The sequence below is a fragment of the Vigna umbellata genome, chromosome 4, assembly GCF_029865625.1.
Source record: "Vigna umbellata cultivar VRB3 chromosome 4, Vumbellata_1.0, whole genome shotgun sequence".
NCBI lineage: Eukaryota > Viridiplantae > Streptophyta > Magnoliopsida > Fabales > Fabaceae > Vigna > Vigna umbellata.
The window spans coordinates 19,411,393-19,432,770 of record NC_142168.1 but is presented as its reverse complement, the minus strand read 5'-3'; positions in this window follow the sequence as shown (position 1 = coordinate 19,432,770).

The window sequence follows — 21,378 nt, the reverse complement described above, 5'->3', positions numbered from 1 at the left end:
CACTGCAATTGGACAACCTGAGCACCCTAGACGTGTGCGTGCTGCTGGAACTAGAGTAGGCATTCGAGATTATTTTGGGAGTTCTTCTCGTCAGACTTCATATGCATACAGCTGTCAACACCCAATTTCGTCCGGATTGACTAAATAACGACTCTCTTTTTTATTCTGCCTTATTTCTATTTTCCTTATTTTTATTTTTATTTTTATTTTTTTTATTTTATTTGTTATGTTATTTTATTTCTTTAGTTCACTTTATTATATTTTATTATTTTATCCTTTTTGTCTTTCTTGGTTATTTTATTTTATTTTACTATTATTAAGTTATTTTACTTCATTTTATCTTCTTAATTTTATTTTACTATATTTCATTTCATTTTATATTATCAGGGGTTTTTATCCTTTTTGGGCATCCGTAACCACCCCTATGCTCTACACACATCCGTAACCACCCCTATGCTCTACACACACCCGTAACCACCCCAACCTTCATCATCATTCCCTCATTTTTCCTAGCCTCTGCCCACTCCAACCTTTGTCTCACCAACGGCCATCACCATCTTCATCCCCTTCATCTTTCATTTTCATCTCCAACACTTAATACCCGTAATCATCTCCAATACCTGTCATCATCTTCATCCCCTGCTACAACTCCCATTCACCATCACGGGTACACACAAAATTTCTATTCCTCCATTCACTCAACAGAACCTTATTCTCCCATCCAGCTTCGACTTTATCTTTCAAAATAAAAAAAACACACGCAAAGCCATCTTCATTTTTTCTCACACACACAAATTGATTCCTCTTTCACTAGAACAGAGAAACACCTTCTTCATCATTTTCCATTCTTCCCCCATCTTGTACCTGAAAAACAGAAAAGAACTCACTCGGTTCCTAACCTCAACCATGTTTCTCATCACATAAATTCATTCCAGCACCCAAAACAGAAAATGGATATCAGAGGGGTATGGGAATAATCGTCGGCTGCAAGTTCTAAGTTCAAATGAAGGGGGGTAACTGTCGGAGTTCGGTTGGTGGCAGTGTTGTGTGAAAAATGAAAGGGAAGGGGATTTCCCCATTGCCGGCGAAGACGAGAAAGAGGGACGAGAGAGAGGTGCCGCGGTTGGAGACGGTTCCGGTGGCGCTTGGGGTTGCCGCCGACGCCAAGACTGGAAGAGGTGGTGGCGCGGTGGCTGGTTTCGGTGGCGCAGTGGCTGGTTTCGGAGGAAGCGGTGTTCGACGATGAGTGGGAGCGCTTTTCCCTCACGCGCGAAGAGAAGAAGAAGAAGGGGAACGTGGTGTTGTGGCCGGCGATGGCTCCGGTGGCGTCTGTCGTCGTTGACGACGCCGCGAACCGCGGCTAGCGGTGGCCGGTTTGTGGGGAGGCTGAGTCATGGCCGTGGGTGGCAGAGATGAGCGTCTCTGTTTTCTTTCCTTCAGAGGAGATGACCCTGGGTCTCAGGGCTGCCTACACAAATGAAATGAAGTTGGAGGAACCCCTAATGGGTTTCTGATTAGGGTTAAGAGGCCTTGGGCTGGTGCGGTTTGCTTCCCATCTCTTCCTGCCACACTGATAACAGTTGAAAAACTGTTATTTTCATGCTTAAAGTTGATACTAAAAGCAACCTTTAGACTTAGAAACTAGCTTGAAATCATGCCTTTTGTTTATATTTTCAGAAATAAGAGAGCTGGACAGGTTTATGCTTGATTTAAGTGTTTTTGTGCAGGTTTTGAGGTGAATTTGGTGAAAGAAGTGAAGAATAAGAGAGAGGACATTAGAAAAGACAAGAAAGAGTGCAAAAAAGAGAAGTCGAAGGCACCGCTCAGCGGCAAACTACCGCTGAGCGGCACTCAAGAGGTGACGTTGGAACCGCTGAGGGGCAAAATGGCCGCTGAGGGGAAGAAAGAAGACGCGCAATCACCGCTGAGCGGTAAATACCGCTGAGCGGCACTTTTTGGGCTTGGACTTTTGTAATCTTTTGTAACTCTAGATTAGTATATAAGGGCTTGCACGTCCTATAGTTAGTATCTTTGGCAGAAACGAGGCAAACACTCTCTTTTTCACCCCTTTGAAGGAGGATCTTGGATGCTCAGGCTACCTCTTCACCTTTATTGGGTTTATTCTTTCATACTTTCATTGTTATTCATCTAGGTTCACCATGAATATGGTGAACTAAACCTTGTATGTTTGTTGGGGAATCAAAGTAATCTCTTGAAGCTCTCATATATGGATTTGTTGAGTACATCTTTGAATTAAGACATATGCTTTCTTTCATCATTAGTTAGGGTTTTTCCTCTTTGCTCAATGCTTGCATTGTTTAACTCATTCTAATGCATGATTATTGGTTTTGTTGATACGGACACGTACGGGGAAATCTAGATCCGGGGAATTTCTCCCAATATTATACTGACAATATTATATTGGTTGCCTTAAGCTCCTGCGCAAAATAAACTAATCATTAGGAATGCTAGGAATTGTATGAACTATTTGATTAGGGAGAAGCCATCTAGAATGGTACTTTAGAGAGTGGCATTAACAATGATGATTTGAATGTTGAATTCCTAAAATGTATGAGAGTGGATGAGATGAAATTGACCCCCAACAACATATTCATTCATATATTCCATTGAAAGTGTTTATCTTTTGTCTTTGCCATTGATCAAAATTCATGCATACATGTTTATTTTCTGTCTTGCATTTTAAACCCAAATATTTCGTTTGTAAGTCTTAGTTAATCAAGAAACCACATAACTAAACTAGGCCGTGAGTCCTTTGGGAAGAACGATACTTGGTCTTACCAAGTTTTATTACTTGAACGATTCGGTCATACTTGCCGATTGTGAAACAAGTTTGTGACATCATATTTTGGTGCTTACAAATTTGTCCATCACACACGTGCAGCTCCATTCGCACCCCTTTTCATTTGGGTCGAAGCCCAGTTTGTTTCTGCAAACAAAAATAAAAAACAAGAATTGGGCTTGAGCACATTATTTCAGGATGCACCTCCAACTTTACTGCTGCACCCCTATCTTGGGACCTGGATAAGAAATCTCGAGTTGCACTCCTGGTTTTTTATCTCTGCACCCCTATTCTTATTGGGTTGTTCTCTTACTTTATTTTTATGCTTTTGTTCTTTTATTTTTATTAGTATTTGTTTGGTTATTAGTTTTTACTGTATGTAACCCCTTGTATGATAACCTCACTCCTAGATCTTGTCTTTTATTTTCATTTTAGTTTATTTGCTGCATTTTAAACACGAAAATGACGATAATAAAAATAATAATAAAAAATTACAAAAATATTTTAAAGGTTTAAGCACACGTGTGACCGCTCGCGTCGTCCTTGTGCTAAAAACCTTTTCTTCTTTTCTTAAATAAAATTTCAAAAATATGTTTTAAAGGTTTAAGCACACGTGTGACCGCTCGCGTCGTCCTTGTGCTAAAAACCTCTTCTTCTTCCTTAAATAAATTTACAAGAAAAGTTTTAAAGGTTTAAGCGCATGTGTGACCGCTCGCGTCGTCCTTGTGCTAAAAACCTTTTCTTCTTTTCTTAAATAAAATTTCAAAAATATGTTTTAAAGGTTTAAGCACACGTGTGACCGCTCGCGTCGTCCTTGTGCTAAAAACCTCTTCTTCTTCCTTAAATAAATTTACAAAAAGTATACGTTTTGAAGGTTAAGCACACGTGTGACCGCTCGCGTCGTCCTTGTGCTAAAAACCTTTTCTTCTTCTTAAATAAAATTTCAAAAATATGTTTTAAAGGTTGAACACTTGTGTGATCGCTCGCATCGTCCTAGTGTTCAATACCTTTCTCTCTTATTTATGTAATATTAAACGAGGGTATGAGTGCTTGTGCGATCGTCCGCATCAGCCTAGCACTCAATACTCTCAAGTCTTCCTAAATAAGTAGATAACGGTATGAGTGCTCGTGTGATCGTTCGCATCGTCCTAGTGCTTAATATCGTTATTTCTCTTTTAAAAAATAATTAAAAATATTTAAATACCATTCTAAAGGTATGAGTACTCGTGTGACCGTTCGCGTCGGCCTAGTACTCATTACCTTCTTTTTCTCGAAAATGTCAAAAAACAAAGATATAAAATTTTCAAAAACTAAAAACATCAATACTCTCAAACAAACAAACAATCTTTCCGCTAGAACTACGTAACCCTGATTTCTCATTTTGAATGAGAATACGTAGGAGCAAGGTCAATCCTTGTCGGGTCCAAAAAACTAAAAAAATATGTTTTGTTTATTTAGAATTTTATTTTAGGGGATAATTAAACATTTTGAAAAACCACATCATATTCGTGCATTTAGTTAAAGGTACTGCCTTAGGGCAGGCGTTGTGGGGTGCTAACACCTTCCCCACGCGTAGCTGACTCCCGAACCCCATCTTTGGTTTTCGTGGACCGTGCTTTATCGTTTTGAGGTTTTTCCATAGTTTTCCATAATAAACTATGGTGGCGACTCCAAATCTCTTTTTAAAACCCGTTTCTTTTTGGATCGTCGTCCCGTCGCGATTCCGGTTGCGACAGATGGCGACTCCACTGGGGATATATCGAGAGTCAGGCCATTTAATTAGATGCGCGAATTTGACATGATTTTTCTGTGTTTTTCTTCCCCTGTTTTTTTTCTTTATTTGTGTTTGATAGTTGGAATAACTGCATGTGAATTGTTGAATATTGAACCCTAGGATAGAAAACATGTTTATATCTGCCTGGGAATTTTTTCTGTTTGTTTTGCAGGTGAGGGTTTGGGTATGCATTGCATTCTCCCTTCACACACACACATTGTGCATATCATGAGTGGGGCCCTATACCCGGGTCTGAGCGTAACTTAGAATTAGAGGGGTTGTGTAGCGGTGTCACTCTGGGATGTACTTCCTGTTTGGCTATCGTGAGAACCCCAGCTAGAGTCTGTTCTCTTCATTTGTGTCTTCACACCTAGTTGATTACTCGACTGTTGTGGAGATACTATAAAGGGGGCCATAGCTCTAGTGGTCGTTGATCTTTAGGTTCAGGTAACCATCCTTGTGAGATTCCATATACTTAACCTTAGATCTTAAGTGTTCGACCTTCATTAGGGCACAAAGGGAGATGTGTGCAGTCTTATAACCCTCATTTTTGCTTAATAAAATCAAGCACCTTGTACATATCTTTATACCGTTTTTATACACCTTTTTCTTTTCTTTCTTTCTTTTTCTCATGCATTTTTATGGTCTTGTCACTGGTTCTAGTCAGGAAATTATAAATTTGTGACTAAGCCTTTGAGATAAAATGGAAATTAACATGAGATCTGAAGTCAAGGGGGGTTCAAGTTCAGACATTTTAAAGGGGAAGGATAGCCATTGAAGTAAGGAAGGGTAATATGGATGGCCTGAGAGAACTGCTGAAGAAAATGGAGACAACCCAAAAGGATGCATTCAGGAAGGAGTATGGGAATTTGTTGAGCCTGTTAGAGGTGGAAGTTCAAACACCGGCCATTACTCTTTTAGCCCAGTCTTATGAACCACCATTGAGATGTTTCACTTTCTGGGATCTCCAATTGGTGCCTATGGTAGAAGAATTCGAGCAAATCTTAGATATACCTCTTGAAGGAAAAATTCCCTACAACTACCTTGAGCAGTATATCCCTATCTTGCAGTTAATGAGGATCAGGAAAGTACACCCAATGAAGTTGGAATGTAAGTTCACAATCAAGGGCAAAGTGAGGGGCCTTCCTCAAAGATACTTATGGGAATACCTACATCGTTTGGCTTAAGAGGAAAATTGGGAGATGTTTACGGATGTACTAGCTCTTCTCCTCTATGGTGTCATGCTTTCTCCTAAATGTCAAAAACCTCGTCAATTATGCCGCTACGAATGCATTTGTGGGATATAAAGAGCGCTGTGAGAATCCAGTCAGTGCCATCCTGGATGAAGTTTATGGGACCCTTAATCGTTGTTACGAACTTAAGGGGGGAAAGATGTTATGTTGTCTACCAGTGTTGTATATGTGGTTCATTTCCCGAGACGCCTTAAATTCCCCGTACCCCACGGACTAGTTATTGCAGAGTAAACCGAATGTGAAAGGAGCAAATGAATGGGCACAACTTTGTGCAAGTTTAAACGAAGAACAAGTTAAATGGCGTGTCCCTTGGCAGCATAGATCGCAGATTATATATCATTGCAGGAGCTAAAAACGAGCTTGGAAGAGTCTCCAACAAATTATAGAGATGAATCAACCACAAGGCACGCAGAAACGCTCGTCACACATGCAGAAACGCTCGGCGCAAGAGTGACGCCAAGCGAACGTTCGTCCAGCTCTCTGAAGACGACGCTCGTCCTGGAGCAGAAGAGGACGCTCGTTTTGAAGACGACGCTCGTCCTGAAGCAGAAGAGGACGCTCGTTTTGAAGACGCTCGTCCAGATGACGTGAGAAGAGGACGTTCGTCCAGGACTCTTAGAGAGGACGATCGTCCAGGCAGAAATGGACGCTCGTCCTGGAGCAGAAGAGGACGCTCGTTTTGAAGACGACGCTCGTCCTGAAGCAGAAGAGGACGCTCGTTTTGAAGACGCTCCTCCAGATGACGTGAGAAGAAGACGTTCGTCCAGGACTCTTAGAGAGGACGATCGTCCAGGCAGAAATGGACGCTCGTCCTGGAGCAGAAGAGGACGCTCGTTTTGAAGACGACGCTCGTCCTGAAGCAGAAGAGGACGCTCGTTTTGAAGACGCTCGTCCAGATGACGTGAGAAGAGGACGTTCCTCCAGGACTCTTAGAGAGGACGATCGTCCAGGCAGAAATGGACGCTCGTCCTGGAGCAGAAGAGGACGCTCGTTTTGAAGACGACGCTCGTCCTGAAGCAGAAGACGACGCTCGCCTTTAGCAGAAGAGGACGCTCGTGTTGAAGACGACGCTCGTCCTGAAGCAGAAGAGGACGCTCGTTTTGAAGACGTTCGTCCAGATGACGTGAGAAGAGGACGTTCGTCCAGGACTCATATAATGGACACTCGTTCTGAAGCAGAAGAGGACGCTCGTTTTGAAGACGACGCTCGTCCTTGAGCAGAAGAGGACGCTCGTTTTGAAGACGACGCTCGTCCTGAAGCAGAAGAGGACGCTCGTTTTGAAGACGCTCGTCCAGATGACGTGAGAAGAGGACGTTCGTCCAGGACTCTTAGAATGGACGATCGGCCAGTAGAAGAGGACGCTCGTCCAGTGGGATAAGAGGGCGCTCGTCCAAGATTTAGGACGTTCGTCCAAACCAGAGAATAGGACGCTCGTCCAAATTTCAGTGAACGCTCGTCTGCTTTCGATTTTTCCACGGGCGCAACTTTTGCTGATGTGTCTATTTAATCCAGAAATACGAAGGGCTTACGGTCTTTGGTTCTTTGGAGATGCATCTCACTTAGAGGAGAGCTTGGAAGGCTGCTAGGACTCGTGGGAACACTCCCTTTTCCCTCTTGGTTTCTTCATCTTCTTTCATGGCCATTTTATGTTGTGAGGAATGAACTTTTGCTAAAATGCTTCATCGAGTTAAGAACGCTTACAAGAATGTTGTTCGTTTCAAGGGAGACCCAAGATAATGGACTTTTAATAAAGATTCCCTTAGCCAATGAATTGCAGAGAAGGTTAGGACAATCAAGTTACCATTCAAGTCAATCCCTGCTTACCGAAAAAAAAAACTTCGTAGTGCTGAGCAGCAGATGAAAACAGCATTTGAGAAACTAGAAAAAGAATGTTAGCATCAAGCTAAAAAGGAGACATCCATAAATAATGATTCAGATGAAAGAGTATGTCATTGAACAAGGACAAGTTACAAAGAATTGGAAGTGACGTCTCTCACAGCTAGCTTCCCTTGCCGATGAAGCCATTGAAAACGTCCCTAAGTTCTTAGCTGATGCTGAGTCTGTAATGTCAATCATCAACCCGCTTAAGGGGATTGAAACATTCCTCAATTGTTGCAGGGAACTTATCAGAGAAATGAAGAATGTTATGGCTAAAGCCCGATATGGTTGACCAATACGTCCTATGTCTCACGTCTTGGGAACTTCTGAATGATGAACCACCTTATTGACTTTGTTTCATGTTAATTTCCAAATTACACCGGGGCAATATTTTCGCAACTTTATAATTTCCGACTAGAGTATTTGAACTACATTGTCTCTTCTTTTTCTTTTCATTTTTATTTTCTTTTTCTTAATTTGTTTCATCTAAAAAAAAAAACTTAAAAAAAAAAATACATTTAAACATCCAAGGTACCCTAAAGGACTCGAACCAGTCACCAAATCTTAGAGAACCAAGGGAAAGTTCAAGAAAGGATGAAAATTGATATCAACCAATTGAAAGAACAAATGAGTTGAATCCTAGAGCTTCTGAATGTCTTACAAAGCCTTGTAGATTCGCGCGCATCATGAGCGCAACAAAGAGTTCCAAGGGCACAAACTTTCCCTCCTTATGGTCTCCCCTAGAATTACACTACACCCTTGGGAATGGACTCGGGACAACTTGGCATTCAAAAGGCCAAAACTAATACAGTGAAGGAGGAAACAAGCTTAGGGCAACCACTTTCATGGTCCTTACATAAATGATTCAGCCCAGTGTAGTGAGCAAGACAAGGACAAAGCAACCCGAGTTGAAATCTTCTCCTCATGTCGTTACGCCAATGGATGTTGAGGTTGACAAATGTAAATTGGAAATGCTGGAAAAGGGCAAGAGTCATAGAAGTTGGAGGAAGCCTTAACTTTGAAAATGTTGCAAGGCTATACTTAGTCTCAGAGGTGGTGATACCTCCCAAAGTTTAAATTACCTGGAGGGATCACTTGTCTTCAGAGCCATCTCATGATGTATGGAAAAAAATTGTTCACGCATGTGAAGTTGCTAATTCATTTCTTCTAAGGTAGATTGGCTGGCATGACACCAAACTGGGGCACTCACCTTGAACAGTCGTGCATCCGGTCTTGGGAGGATTTGGTGGATGCTTTCTTGAGGCAGTACAAATATATCAGGGATGGGGCACTTGATTGATTACAACTGCAGACCTTAATGAAGGAGTCTAAATTGTTCAAAGAATATGCCAAAGATGGAAAGAGACTGTTGCTCAAATGAAGTTTCATTAGAGTGACAAGGAAATGGTTCCCATATTCCTCAATACTCTGTAATCACCCTTCTGTGAGACCGTGGTGAGCAGTATTTCCATAAGCTTTACAAACTTGGTGATAATCAAATAAAGAATTAAAATTTGTGTGAAGACTGAAGAGATCACTCAAGGTCCTACCATGGCAGTAAATGTGAACAAGTCTGGTCTAAGCTTGGGATAAGGAGAGAAGAAAGAGCTCAATCATATCCCACCGCTCAAATACCGTTGGCCTACCCTTTGAAACCGTTTTGAGGAAGATTGGAGACTAGACCCAAACTCAACTTCCTACCAAGCTGTCAGGTAGAAAAATGTTTGATCAAGAGAAAAGGCCTATGAGTTTCACTCCTATCCATATGACTTATGCAACATTTCTTCCGAGTCTCTGCATAAAAAGGCTTGGTCTCTACTTGTTACATGAAGCCTTTAAAGCCTCAATACCTCAAGACTCATGATACATCATACACAAAAGGTGATTACCATGGAGTGGCTATCGGTCATTCCACCAAAAATGCTGGTGGTTCAAGCGCAAAGGCAAACTTTGATTCATTCAAGATGATTAAATTGTGAAGAAAGTCAATCCAACATTGAGGCAAGGCTTGAGAATGCCTCCACAAATGCCATGAAGAAATGAAGTGGGCTTTAAGATCACACAAGAAATCATAAGTCATTGTACAAGTGAATTTGATGTTGTGGAGTGTCTTGCTACTGGGAAGTATGCTCATTGGTATCACGTCTTCATCCATGACTTTGGATGCGAGCATTCACTACAGGGTTTCTCCAAGTAGTGCTGGAAATCGAGTCCTGAAAGGGTATCGTGGAAAAAAGGAAAACAAAATTGAAAAAAAATGAAATAAAGTCAATCTTGAGTCACTTATCTTTCTTGCAAATCGTCAAACTTTTGTTTTTCGAAAATAGAAAAGAAAAAAAATGATGAATAATCAAAAGGAAAATTGGGATGTCAAGTTTTTCGAAGGTCAAGTGTTTAATCAAAAAATAACAATTTGACGCTTTCTCCCGAGACGTTTGTGCGCATTTTGCTTGAAAACCTTCACCCTTCACTGTTCCAAAATAAAGGATGTTCCCCAACAAACACTGTCACTGCCCTTAGTAATGATGTAAGCTTTTACACTGGGCAGATTGGCCTGGCCAAAATTTTCCTTGCTTGTGCTAGTTGGGTGATCCCTGAACCCATTGAGACAAATAAAAGAATTTTCAAAAGGAGAATAAGTCCACTAGATTGAAAACCCAAAAGGGCGGTCTAGAAAGAAAAGGAAAGGGAAAAATCACTCATGTTGATGGTCATCTAGTCGTAGAATTAATCTTTTGAAAAGAAAGCAATCAGAATTTGAAATGATGTGTGGCCATTTTTCTTTACCAAAAAACAAAATATATCCATTGTCACCCCGTTTTGAGCCAAAAATAAATCCTTTTTCAAAATTATTCCCAAGCAAGGGTTGTCATCAGTATGAGTCAACTTAGGAAGCAGTTGAAGAGCACTCAATGATCAAACGGAGGAATCCTTCAAAAGGGTAACCAAAAACAAAAACAAAAAAAAAAAAAAAAAAAAAGAACAAAAAATCACAAAGTGATGATGAAAAAAATAAAAAAATGGAGTTCAAGAAAAGCAAAGTGCTCAAAATGTCAAATAGTTGACACAATGCCAGATGACAACCCTTGCTTCAAAAAATGTATCCGACAAACATTTATTTGGGCCTTTATACCCCTTCCTTTCAATACCTTCTAGCCCTAGCCACATTACAAGCCTAATAAAGTCCACGCAGATTGAATAATGTTTGCTCAAATTTTCATAAAGTTTAATTTTGCGATAAGACAAAATGACTTGCAATATAGCCAAAAAAAAACAAAAACTTTGAAAATGAAAAAAAGAGAAAAAGTAATGTCTCAGGAAGAAGGGATCTCTTTGCCAACTAAGGAAAAGCATGCAAAAGAAAATCAGACCAATTAGGGTCATCCTTTTAGCTTATCCTTTTCATGCCCACTACCTCTTCCAGGTAAGAACCCATACCCGAAAAACTGGGGCAGATTTGTGAATCTCACGCGAATTCTTCGCCTTGCAACTCATTGACACATAATCCCAGACTGGAACAGCTTTGCGGGTCTCACCTGAACTATCATGAATCCAAACCCAATGCTCATTTTCCCAAACACCAAACTGGGGCAGCTTTTGGGTGTCTCGTTTCCTTTAAGCAATGTATAAGGAATGATGTGCTTATGTGGCTGTCCCAGACTTCTCCAAACCATTCTAAATAGCTCTCATCTTTCACTTGCCAGTAAATTCAAGCATGTGTGCGTCGTCTCGAAAGAAAATTTCAAAAGGTAATCATATCAAACATTAGACCTCGAATGTATGACATTCCTCAATTTCACAAAACACTGAAAATAAAGATCAGTTTGATGATGATTGCAAGTAAGATGAATGACTTAAGCAAAAAAAAAAAAAAAAAAAAAAAAAAAAAAATTAGATGAAACACAAAACAAAGCAAATGTTTTCCATATGTGTGCATACATCAAAAGAAATTCTTTCAGATCAAAACCCTCTTCATTCATATGAATGGTTGTCAAATCCTTCTTCAAAAATACAAAAAGAATAACATTATGGTCTTATCTTCAAGTCATGTTGTTTCTTGTTGATAATTTTTTCTCTCATTTGGGGTTTTAATACACATCTTTACACCCTGTTCAGCATTTTACAATGGTTTTTTACGCCTTGTTTCCCATATCCTCATGTCAGGACATTCTCTTTAGCGAATGGTCACTGATGCCTTTTCAAGAATCAAATTTCTGTCAAAATTTCAAAAAAAAAAAAAAAAAAAAAAAAAAAAAAAAAGCATTTCACAAAATTACAAATTTCAAGAATTTCAAAATTTGAAAGCCCAGTTTCCATACTGGCCCCCAAGCCCAGTTTCCACACTGGCCCATCAAGCCCAGTTTTATCTAGCACCCTTAGTTTTCTTCTTCGATATCGGCCCTCTGCATGGCAATGGTCGGATTTAATTTTCTGTTCTGTGAGTTTGGCCCTCTGCGAGGCAATGGTCAAATCCAGGTTTTAGTTTTTTGTTATCGACCCTCTGCATGGCAATGGTCGGATTTAAATTTCTGTTCTGTGAGTTTGGCCCTCTGCGAGGCAATGGTCAAATCCAGGTTTTAGTTTTCTGTCATCGGCCCTCTGCATGGCAATGGTCGGATTTAAATTTCTATTCTGTGAGTTTGGCCCTCTGCGAGGCAATGGTCAAATCCAGGTTTTAGTTTTCTGTTATCGGCCCTCTGCATGGCAATGGTCGGATTTAATTTCTGTTCTGTGAGTTTGGCCCTCTGCGAGGCAATGGTCAAATCCAGGTTTTAGTTTTCTGTTATCGGCCCTCTGCATGGCAATGGTCGGATTTAATTTTCTGCTCTGTGAGTTTGGCCCTCTGCGAGGCAATGGTCAAATCCAGGTTTTAGTTTTCTGTTATCGGCCCTCTGCATGGCAATGGTCGGATTTATTTTTCTGCTCTGTGAGTTTGGCCCTCTGCGAGGCAATGGTCAAATCCAGGTTTTAGTTTTCTGTTATCGGCCCTCTGCATGGCAATGGTCGGATTTAATTTTCTGCTCTGTGAGTTTGGCCCTCTGCGAGGCAATGGTCAAATCCAGGTTTTAGTTTTCTGTTATCGGCCCTCTGCATGGCAATGGTCGGATTTAATTTTCTGCTCTGTGAGTTTGGCCCTCTGCGAGGCAGTGGTCAAATCCAAGTTTTAGTTTTCTGTTATCGACCCTCTGCATGGCAATGGTCGGATTTAAATTTTTGTTCTGTGAGTTTGGCCCTCTGCGAGGCAATGGTCAAATCCAGGTTTTAGTTTTCTATTCTTCCATCTTTCTCTTTTGGAAATCCAGACGAAATTAGTGTTTCTTTCTTTACTTAGCTTTTACTCTGATAATACAAAAATATCAACTTTTCATATTATCCAGTAATAGCTAAGTAAAGAGGGGCAGCTGTCAACACCCAATTTCGTCCGGATTGACTAAATAACGACTCTCTTTTTTATTCTGCCTTATTTCTATTTTCCTTATTTTTATTTTTATTTTTATTTTTTTTATTTTATTTGTTATGTTATTTTATTTCTTTAGTTCACTTTATTATATTTTATTATTTTATCCTTTTTGTCTTTCTTGGTTATTTTATCCTTTTATCGCGTCGTCCTTGTGCTAAAACCTTTTCTTCTTCTTAAATAAAATTTCAAAAATATGTTTTAAAGGTTGAACACTCGTGTGATCGCTCGCATCGTCCTAGTGTTCAATACCTTTCTCTCTTATTTATGTAATATTAAACGAGGGTATGAGTGCTTGTGCGATCGTCCGCATCAGCCTAGCACTCAATACTCTCAAGTCTTCCTAAATAAGTAGATAACCGTATGAGTGCTCGTGTGATCGTTCGCATCGTCCTAGTGCTTAATATCGTTATTTCTCTTTTAAAAAATAATTAAAAATATTTAAATACCATTCTAAAGGTATGAGTACTCGTGTGACCGTTCGCGTCGGCCTAGTACTCATTACCTTCTTTTTCTCGAAAATGTCAAAAAACAAAGATATAAAATTTTCAAAAACTAAAAACATCAATACTCTCAAACAAACAAACAATCTTTCCGCTAGAACTACGTAACCCTGATTTCTCATTTTGAATGAGAATACGTAGGAGCAAGGTCAATCCTTGTCGGGCCCAAAAAACTAAAAAAATATGTTTTGTTTATTTAGAATTTTATTTTAGGGGATAATTAAACATTTTGAAAAACCACATCATATTCGTGCATTTAGTTAAAGGTACTGCCTTAGGGCAGGCGTTGTGGGGTGCTAACACCTTCCCCACGCGTAACCGACTCCCGAACCCAATCTTTGGTTTTCGTGGACCGTGCTTTATCGTTTTGAGGTTTTTCCATAGTTTTTCCATAATAAACTATGGTGGCGACTCCAAATCTCTTTTTAAAACCCGTTTCTTTTTGGATAGTCGTCCCGTCGCGATTCCGGTTGCGACAACAGCGAAGCACAAGAACAAAGGCTAACTCAAGAGATCACAAAAAAGCTTCGAGCAGACCTTAGGGAGGAGCTTAGGACGGAGCTTAGGGAGGAATTGTATAATGAGGTCAGTACAAAAGTGACTGACAAAGTTATGCGTCAGTTCCAGCAGTAGTTTGAGAGTTATGGCATGCGCCCGAAGCCACCTGTATAGGAACAAGAACATGTTGTGCCTCCCATAGGTAAAATTAATAAACATTTATGTTCAATAATTTATATGTTTTGTATAATCTAACATTTACTCTGATAGGGAGAAGCGGGAAAGGAAGTTGTTCAGCACCAGCCGTCCCAGGGGATGACATGGACGATGGTAGTCCATGTCTGCTATACATTTTAGATGGTACCGGGACGATGCTGGTAGCTCGTGGAATAGTGTTTCAGGCAGCGACTTTTGTTCATGGTATGAAGCTATCAGAGTATGAGCTGAAGGTCTCAGTAGACGACATTATCATACTAGATGCCTTAGTTCCTCTACCCACAGATGAGATTTTCACTGTGGCACAGGCATTCTAGTCTTTTATCGCTTGGCCTAAACACTTGGTTAGTTAGGTTTTTGACCCCCCGGTATGGAATTCTACTTTAAACTTCTCAATTTTAAAGTTTACATGTTATTGATGTCAAAACTTATCTTATTTTTCCATGTAACGACAGACGCATGCATAGGAGAAGATTCGTTTATCTGAGGACGATCCTCTTGGTGCATTGCAGCAACTTGCTGACATCATTGGAGATAAGCCTTTGGAGGTTGAATATGATGCTAATGTATTTGGGAGAGGCTTTGAGGTCCCAATATACCTACATAGCCAAGATGTCAGAGAGCTTGCGTCGGGAACAGAAGAGTTGAATATTACATTAGTTCAGCTATGGATGATGTAAGTCTATGAGAAATTATTTATATAAAATTGATTTATATATCAAGTATACTTATATCAAAGGTAATTTTTGATTTCAGGTATATGTTTGGTGTTAGTAACAACTTGGGGTACAATGATGTCTATGGGTTCATTGCTCCCCATGTCATTCACGAAACAAATGATTTTGATGAGATCACAACATATCTCACAAGAAGATTTATAAGTGGGAAGAACATACTTTTTATTCCTTATATATCTGGGTAAGTGAACTTTGTTAACATAATAAAGTTCCATATGTGATTTTAATATATAATAATTAAGTTATTATGAATTTCAGGCGCCACTGGCAGCTACTTGTTCTTTCTGTGCAAGAGAGCTATGCTTTGTGGTTCTGCTCATTGCATAAGTCTCCTCCCAAACATTTGAGACAAGTAGTTCATTGGTAAGAACCTCAATGTTTAGACTTTCTTTGTTATATAAATGAATGCTAAAACCTTTTTTTATATATAGTTAAATTTCAACAAGTATGATGTTGGTTGGGAGATCAATTGCCAACAATAGAAAGCTTGCATGGATTGCTCTCAAGGTTTGACATATGCTAAAGCCATACTTTCTTATAATTGTTTTGTTTTAATGATTTTCACTAACTATTTACAACTGCGATGGTATATTGTAGTGTAACAGACAAAATGGTTCATATGAGTGTGGATACTATGTAATGTATTGGATGACCCACATCTTCTGAGCAAGTTATTACCCGAAAAATCTTCTCGTTCTGCCTTAGCCAAGAGTCAGCCTCATCAGGAGTAGCCTCCCCATTAAATTTAGTTGGATCATGCCTTAAGAAGTCATTCAAGCTAGAATGATTTTGAGGTACTTGATCAACTTGTTGTTGCTGCATCTTTGTCGAGTTGAAATGATTTCTTCAAAAAGATAACAATACAATTTAGCATATGATATCAATTTCCTCCAATAGTCATTTTCATCATAACAATTAATAGTTTTACTAAGAATAATAATTTCACTCCCCATAGTCCCAAAATACTTTCGAAAACCATTGCTCTGATACCATAATGTAACACCCAAATAATTTAAAGGGTATTACTGATAGTAGAGACTAAATTAATTTAATATCTCATATAAGCAATCAAACTTTATTTCAATTACTCCAAAGTACAATACCAAACATACAAACTTTAAACAATATAGTCTTCACCATTGAAATTTCAACTTATAAGTTTTTACACAACATAATCTTCCCAATACAAATTTATTCTTTTTACAAAAATTCCTGAAAGTTTTTCCCCGCATCTCTCTCATCTCTAAGCTTTTTCAACCGCATCTGCAACATTATCTAATCACATATAACATGAGTTATATGATCATAGTACAAACAAATAAGGGTAAGCCAACCATATCATAAAATCATTAAACTTTTAATAAAAATATTATAATCATGTATTTTTGCAATTGATAAAATATCATTATTCCGATGTCATTAATTCATCATTATCAAAATCATCTTCCTCATTCCCATAAATCTTACAAGTGTACCATGCTTACTCATGAAGCCTTATGGTCAGACCGCTCTCTGCCTGCTTCCTTAAGCCTCACTTATATACTATGTCTTACTTTCTGAAGCCTTATGGTCAGACCCCTCTCTGCCTGCTTCTATAAACCTCAATGTTACTTTGTTCATACCAAACTCTCATGGTATAACTCGATCATACTACTCCTGGTAGTAACATCATTTCATAAGTAATGAATTTCTCATATCCACCCCAACATTTCATAAAACCAACAATTCATACCCTCTTATCCACCTAACTCAATCATGTTCATTCTTTAATCATGAATTCATAATAACCCGTTTTGGTATCAATAAATTAAACATATTGCCAAATATCATGTTTCATATTATAAACTCATTTTGCCCATAACGAGTATAACTCAACATATTTTCACCAAACAAAGATTATGGATCAACAAAAATATATCGACATATCTTAGGAACTACATAATAAAGTCTGGGCTCAATGTAATAACAAATAAATATATATGAAGTTTTTACCATGATAACGTTATGCATCTACAATTGACTTATTTTATTTTATTTTCATCCTATTAGAGATCTTTCTTTACCCCAATTGGTCACCGGAGAGGACCCAGATGTCTGAACGCATCAAACTCACCTTCGACGCCAGCACATATGACTAGTCACAACTGACTGGACCAGGCCAGGGCTGCTCTATGATCAGGGATGTGCCAACTCAGGTTTTTAAGGTTCCTCTATCCTACCAACAAAGGGAGGCCCTTAATAATTTACAATTTATTTATTTAATTTATCTACCTTGTTCTCTTATGCTCTAAATCTAAAATACCTAATTTTAATATTTTACTTCCTCTCACAACAACCTCAAACAGTATCTGTATATTTAATACCCATGTACAAGTTATTACAGAACCCTTTCTCCAAACCTTCCAACAAGATCAATTTCAGTCAACAAACTCATTCAATAAATTCATCACAATAAACATCCATAATAGAATTCATACAAGATAATTATAAATAATTAACAATAATAAAATATTACTATAAATGGTCATAGAAGAATACAATATTTGACAATCATAAAAATAATCTTAATATAAAATTTTATGGGGAAACAAGAAGTTGAATCTGGCAGAGCCGGTTAGACAACTTCTAATCCATCCAACAATACAATATAATTAAATAACAAGAACAATACATGTTTGGGGAAATAAGAAGTTGAATCTGGCAGAGCCGGTTAGACAACTTCTAATCCATCCAACAATACGATATAATTAAATAACAAGAACAATACATGTTTGGGGAAATAAGAAGTTGAATCTGGCAGAGCCGGTTAGACAACTTCTAATCCTTCCAAAAATTGCAATAAAATAAATAAGTAAAGCAATAAATAGTTTGGGGAAACAGGAAGTTGAATCTGGCAGAGCCGGTTAGACAACTTCTAATCCTTCCAAAAATGTAATAAAATAAGTAAGGAAAGAAATAAAAAAAATTTGGGGAATCAAGAAATTGAATCTGGCAGAGCCGGTTAGACAATTTCTAATCCTTCCAAACTACAATAAAAATAAATAAGGAAAACAATAAAATGTTTGGGGAAACAAGAAATTGAATCTGGCAGAGCCGGTTAGACAATTTCTAATCCTTCCAAATTACAAAAATAAACAACTAATAACATACAAATGGCATAACATATTCAACATCACAATTTACAACTATCACACTCGGATATCAACACAAAAGCATACTCTCATTTAAATTCAAGATCATACATAAACAAAATATTCCATATTCAAGATTTAAGATCAAACAAAAGCAAAATATAGCATATTCAAGACTCAAGATAATATAAAAGGAATTACTCAAAGTAGCTCCCCTTACCTCTATTCCAGACTTAGTTTCCTCTTCTCAAACCGTTCTCCGGAAACTTCTAGAATTTCCCCTCTTCAACTAGAATTTCCTCCAACTCTCTTCTCTCACAATTTCTCTAGAATTTTGGTGTAAATCTTCAGCCTCCCCCCTTGGCTATTTATAGCCAAAAATTTTACTATTCATTTTTACTATTCATTTTTACTATTCACTTTTACTATTCATTTTTACTATTCAAAAATTATTTTTTTATTCACCATTCTTATCTCTGAATGATTAATTCTACGTGGAGTGTTCTCTTCCACAAATTATTTTAATATTTTTTTTTTTTACCATTCACTATTCACTATTTACTATTTACTATTTACTATTCACTATTCACTTTTCTAAAAAAAAATCCTAAATAAGTTACCAAAATTTTGAAGCTCTCCCTCTAGAATTACTATAATTTTATATCCAAAAATATACATTTTTCTATCCATTAAAATTATTATTACTAATAAAATGCTAAAAATTACTATTAGAAATATATATATATATATATATATATATATATATATATATATATATATTTTATGGGTCTTACAGTTGGAACCGCGGCCAAAGGTTACACGAATTTTTAAAAAAAAATAAAGGTTTTGGTCGCGGTTCAAGAAAGAACCGCTGTCATATCTCCAGGTTATTACCGATGTTGTAATCGCGGCCTAAAGTCCCAAACTTTTTACCTTGCCCGTATATGCCGTGATTCTAAAACCGCAACGTATATTCAAAAGCAATTGCAGTCATTGCCCTTCGCTGCACTAGTGTTGATTTGGTAAGATTTTTCTACTCTAAACGTCCTTTATCGAAGGAATTTTATTTTCCTAAAGTGAAATGGATTGAAACTTAAAGTGACGAATACATTTAGGCAAATGTTGTTGAGCTAAAGTTTGAATGAGACTTTTTCTTAGAGATGGAAAACTTGAATAAAATTTTTGTATATCTTGATTATTTTAGAAAGGCTTAATAGGTTATTTCGTCCCCAAGTTAAGAGCTGAATTTCCGTTTAGTACCCGATTTTTAAAATGCTTCTATTTCATCCCAAAGTAGTATAAATTGTATCAATTAGGTCCCTTCCGTTAAATTCACATAAACGGAGTTAACTCCTGTTGACGAATTTGTACTTTTTCTTCTCTTCTCTGCATTTCCTGCCATGTTCCAGCTTTTATCGATATTCTGATATTCTGATGGTGGTAGGACTTGCTTGCAAACGAAATAGAGCACTGTTTGGATCATAAGTTGGAACAGATACAACTGAGAGAACAACACCAGACACATTATCCCATAAAGTGTCCTGTCCACAGACCCTAACCTCCACCCATGCACCATCGTTTTCTTGAACATAAATTGTATCAACCCAAAGAAAACCAACAGCTTCAAGAATATGAGTATCGATAAACTCGTCTTCCCCCTTATCAACGCGTTGCTCTTCAACATGGCTCCAATCCCACACGAGTCTTCCAACACAATAACAACACTCCAGTACATTGTAGGTTGAGGCCCCAACGCTGTTCTCGTCGTAGATGACAGTCATTGTTGCTTATTCTTTACCACCTAAATTATGGATTAGAAGATTACATGGTCCAAAACGTTAATGTAGAAGTGAATCCATGATCTGAATTTTGCAGGCATGGAGAAATTGGAAGGAGGGGAAGGCATTAAATATTGTTGATCCATCACTCAACAACAATTCACGGGATGAAATGCTGAGATGCATCCATATTGGGTTACTCTGTGTTCAAGAAAATTTAGTTGACATATCGATCATGGCTACCATTATCCTGATGCTTAATAGTCATTCTCTAAGTCTCCTTATTCCTACCGAACCTGCATTTTATATGAACAGTAGAACTAGAAGCTTTCCAGGGATGTAGTCATGGGAGTATAATTCAAGGGAAATGGATCAAGTGAACCAATACTTAAATCAGCTCAAGAATAAGAAAATGAAGCTTCAATTACTGAGCTATACCCTCGCTAGATGTTCATAAAAGGGGATTCATTCATCATCTTTGTTTCTTTGCTTAAAACAAAACAGAATGTCTTGTAGTGTGCAAAACTGAGTTAAATACATCTCACATCCTTTGCCAAAACTGGGACTGAAAATATCCAAAACTTTTTAACCGATTCCACATCACACCAACTAATCTCACAAATATCCAAAAATACCCTAGAATCTATGGTAGTTTGCTGTTAGAAAAAATATTCATGGCTAGAATATTTTTTTAATTAAAGAGAAGGAAAACAAGAAAGAAAATTAAGAAAAAAAAGATGAAAAATGAAGTTGTTTGAATTAAAATAAAATAAATATGAAGTAAAAATAAATAAATATTTCTAGTTGGTTTATTGAAACATGTGAAACAGATACTTTTTTGCTCTCTGTACTTTATGTTTTTTTATTCCTATGAATAATAAATCATGTGAAACAGATACTTTGTCTATGACATAAAACTAATAGTTTGGTACTTCTCAAGTTTGGGAACGACGGTCATGACCTTGGAGAAAGTGACCTCTCTTGTGGTGTAGATTGAGGCGATGGTATATACCACTGCAGAGGTGGAGAGGAGGGAGAAAATGAGGAGGAAAGTGAAGTAGATGAGCTTGAAGAGCATGAAGGTGGCCCATTCTGAAGAGAGCATGTTGGAGAAGGTGTGGTATTGGGGTGTGCCTTGTGGGGTTTCCATCATTTGTTGTGTATTTTTGACGATCTTGCCGAAGAGGATGTTGGAGACTTCGATGTGGATGAGGAAGATGAATGAGAGACGGAGGATTAGAGTTAGGGTGATCTTGATGAAATATCTTTCTCCATGCAAATATGAGAGGAGAGAGAAGAAAAAGCTGGAACATTGTAGGAAATACAGAAGAGAGAGAAGAAAAAATGCAAAT